We start from the raw sequence: 4,056 nt of genomic DNA, 5'->3' as shown, positions 1-4,056 counted from the left end.
TCTTCTCCACCAAGCGCTCCTGCCATGTTCTTGAGCTGCCTAGCTTTGTGACCCTGGTCAAAGCAGTTGACCTATTTCAGCTTCAGTTTCCTCCTCTATAAGATGGGATAATAATAGCACCCACTCTGCAAGGTTATGGTGAAGATATCAAGTGAGATAAGGGATGTAAAGTGCTTCACAAAGCTTAAAGTGATATGTAAATGTTAGTCATCATCATCGTCATCTTCGTCATCATCATCATCATCACCATCATCATCGTCGTCGTCGTCATCGTCGTCATCATCATCATCTGATAGGACCTCTTCCTGGAAGGGAGAATTAGCAATCTTTAGCCAAGCTGCCTAGCCAAAAAAACCTGTGGGTTAATCAATAATACAGTTTCACTACTTTTGTTATTAAGGAAACATATTCGCTCCCAGCTCCTCAGAAGACTGTAAGGACTTAAAAATTTTTTTACTTGACCTTGCATCCTCAAAGGGGAGTCCTAGCCCTTCTCCTAGTTGCATTAAGATGAATGAATTGTTTTAATCTCCCATCATGCCCTTTGCTTGCATCCCAACCATGCAAATGATCATGAGGCATCTAGGTAGCTAGTGGCTATAGAAGGTAAAATACTGGACCTGGAGCTGGGAAGACCTGAGTTTAAATCTGGTCTTACATACTTATTGGTTTCATGATGCCTTTGTGTGTCTCAATTTCTCTAGCTATAAAATGGGAATAATAATAGCCCTTACCTTCTAGGGATGTTCTGAAGCTAAAATGAGGTAATATCTGCAAAGCACTTTGCAAACCTTAAAATGTCATGTAAATGTTAATTATTCTTATACTTGTTATCTATCAACTTCAAATTGGCACTTAAGGACACCAAAAGAGATAGGGTAAAGTTTGCCAACTTTTCCCTGAATTCCTCCCATTATGGCAATAACTATCTTCTTCCTTACATTATGAATCCTCAGAAGCACCCACCACCTCCATAAGGTATTATTGGTTTCTAAAAGAATATTGACCATTTAGCAACACCCAAAGAACTCCCAGGATGAGAGGGAAGATGGCACATAGCTGATATGAAGGTGATTCAAACTGGGAGGATGAAAACATTATGGTTGGTTTAAAAATAAAGACCATTTCTGTGAGAACATAAGATGTTTCGAATACATTTATATGGATTTATTCATAGCTAAAACATGAACATATAAGAAAAGAGTAAGTGCCTATCTTTCCTCTGATACTCTACATTGTTCTTTAAGCCTTTTCAATAACCTCTTTCTGACTTTCCTACAAGAACTTCTTTGACTTGATTTGGAACATACTTTCTTTGGGGGGTATACTTGCTTTCTCTGAGACCAGGAAGCCTTGATACTGAGTCCAACAGATTAGATCACAAAACCTTGAGTTGGAAAAGTCATCATGTTGCCATCAAAGTTTTCCAGTTTCCAAGAGTAATTTAATATCCTAGGTCATTTTTTGCCTTTTTATTTTTTGGCCTTTCATCCTTTCAGTTCCTTGAGATCTTTATCTCATCCTTTACCTAGAGCAGAAATTCTGAACCTATTTTGCATGATAGACCCCATTGAAAGCCTAGTGAAGCTTATGGACCCCTTCTCAGAATACATATTTTTTTTTCTTTTTTTTGGAGGGCAGTTGGGTTTAAGTGACTTGCCCAAAGTCACACGGCTAGTAAATGTGTCCAGTGTCTGAGGCCAGAATCGAACTCAGGTTCTCCTGACTCCAGGGCTGGTGCTCTATTCACTGCGCCACTTAGCCGCCCCTAAAATACATATTTTTAAATGCATAAAATAAAATTTGTAGGATTACAAAGAAAACAACGAGACTGAAGTACAGCCATAACATTTTTTAATTAAATAGGGCCAAAATCATAAAAATAAAATTAAAAATAATAAAAATTTTAAAAATTATCTTTAAAAAAGACCCCAGGTTAAGAACTCTTCATCTAAGGACACAACACCCTCAAAGTAAAAATATCTAGGTCACCCATAATATTTGAATGAATTTTCTAAAAAAGTATTAAAAAAATTTTCTTACTATTTACTATAGTTCCTACTATTTCCTATTGTGCTAAACCCCGAGTATGCAAAAATAAGCAAGTAAAAGTTACTGTCCTCAAGGATTTAAATTCTAATTTTGTTCAGTTGTTTCAGCTATGTCTCATTCTTCGGAAACTCATTTGAGGTTTTCTTGGCAAAGATACTGGAATGGTTTAACATTTCCTTCTCCAGCCCATTTTACAGATGAGGAAACTGAGGCAAACAGAATTAAGTGACTTGCCCAGGGTCACACAACCCAGTAAGGGTCTGTGGCTAAATCTGAACTCAGGTCCTCATGACTCCAGGGCTGGTGCTCTATTCACTATGCCACCTAGTTGCCCGGCAAACAGGATGATAATTGTAAAGCACTTAGCACAGTGCCTGAACATAGTAAGGAACATAATAAGCACTACATAAATGATATTTATTTATTTTTTTAATTATTTATTTGCTTATTTATTGTTGATGTTGTTGTTACTGCTTTCAGGGCTAAAGTTGAAAAGTGGGAAGGGGTGAGTCATGGAGATGTTGGAGAATAGAGAAGTAGTCCAGGCATATAAGGCGAAATGCTCTTCAATAAGAGCCTAGTGGCACAGAGTTGGGACCTTCAGTTCTGGCTAGTTAGCAGGTGTATGGCATGGAGTGGCAGACTTGATGGTCATATTTATTCCACCAGAGGGGAAGGGATCAGAAATTATGTCTTCTGACATCTTCCCATATTCCTTCCCTGGACCAGATTCCAAGAGAAAATTTGGCTTTTCTTCCCTTGGTTATAATTATATCTTAGATTCATTTGAGATGCATGGTCCAGTGAATCATGCACAGTTGTGGGACTTCCGTGGTTCTATCCCTGACTTTTCCAATGACTCTGGTCTAGCCTTTCCTGAGTCATTCTATATCTGTAAAGTAGAGCTTTGAATCTTTCCTGTTACCCATCTCTCTGGGTTGTGTTGCTACTGAAGTCCAATCTGATAACACTCATTCCAGTAAGGATGAATCAGAGAGACAACCTTGTGAATAGATGGGGACTTTGTTAACCCTCACCCCAATGTGAAAAACATTCTATTTCCACAAAAAGATACCTTTTTCTACCCCCTGAAATAAAAAAAGAAGTAATTTTGAAAAGTAGCCAATAAAAACTCTGGAAACTGTGATGTGAGTTTAGGCTGGAAGCTAGAGCAATAAGCTCCATGCTGATTCTTCATTTCTTTTATTTATTTGCACGATTTGAACTAATTTCTCAAATGAAATCAACACCACTCTGCAACTCGTGAACTTCCCAGAAATCCTCAGGATACACTGAACTCTCAAGTGGGGTCTACTTAGCCTTTAGTATCTACTGCCAAACTGTTGTGGCCAAGCTTATTAATTCCCTATAAAGGTCTTTGTGAAATAAACAAAAAACAAAGTAAAGTGAATGGCCAAAGCAGAATTTCAGCTTTATTGGACGACATCATTGGGCTCTTTCTTAGGGTCACAGACTAAGTGGCAGTGTGTGTGTGTGTGTGTGTATTGTGTGTGCCCTAATATGACGGGCCTCACTATCACAGTGTGTCCCACATGAAGGAACTGAGAAAAGGTATGAAAGACAAAGACAGACTGTTTCTAGTCACTGGCAAATGACCTATCTACCTCTTATCCAGAAAAAAAATTTTTTTGGGTTTTTTTTTCCCCTAGACATGATGTGAAATACAAAGACATGATTCCAAAGAATGGAAGACACATTAGAGTTTGGGTATTAATCATATGAAATGTCCTCCTTTTTATTTACAAGTGTTCAGCAGGCAAAATCATTCTTCAAAAGAATGCTGGCTTTTCTTCTTTGGGAAGGAGCCCACTGCACGTGTGTGTGTGTGTGTGTGTGTGTGTGTGTGTGTGTATTTCTCTGTTTTTGGTATTAATTCAAGAGTATCTCCTCTGTGAGGGATATAAAAGAGAAGAATTTGCTGTTCCCATACTCCTTGAGTTTACAGTCTATAAAGTTGAATCGGAGAAACACACAGATAAAGTA

Source organism: Petaurus breviceps, unplaced genomic scaffold (genome assembly GCF_028583685.1).
Source record: "Petaurus breviceps papuanus isolate PSGF00001 unplaced genomic scaffold, PetGlider_PUasm1.0 582, whole genome shotgun sequence".
NCBI classification, from domain to species: domain Eukaryota; kingdom Metazoa; phylum Chordata; class Mammalia; order Diprotodontia; family Petauridae; genus Petaurus; species Petaurus breviceps.
Note: the sequence above shows the minus strand (reverse complement) of the source record.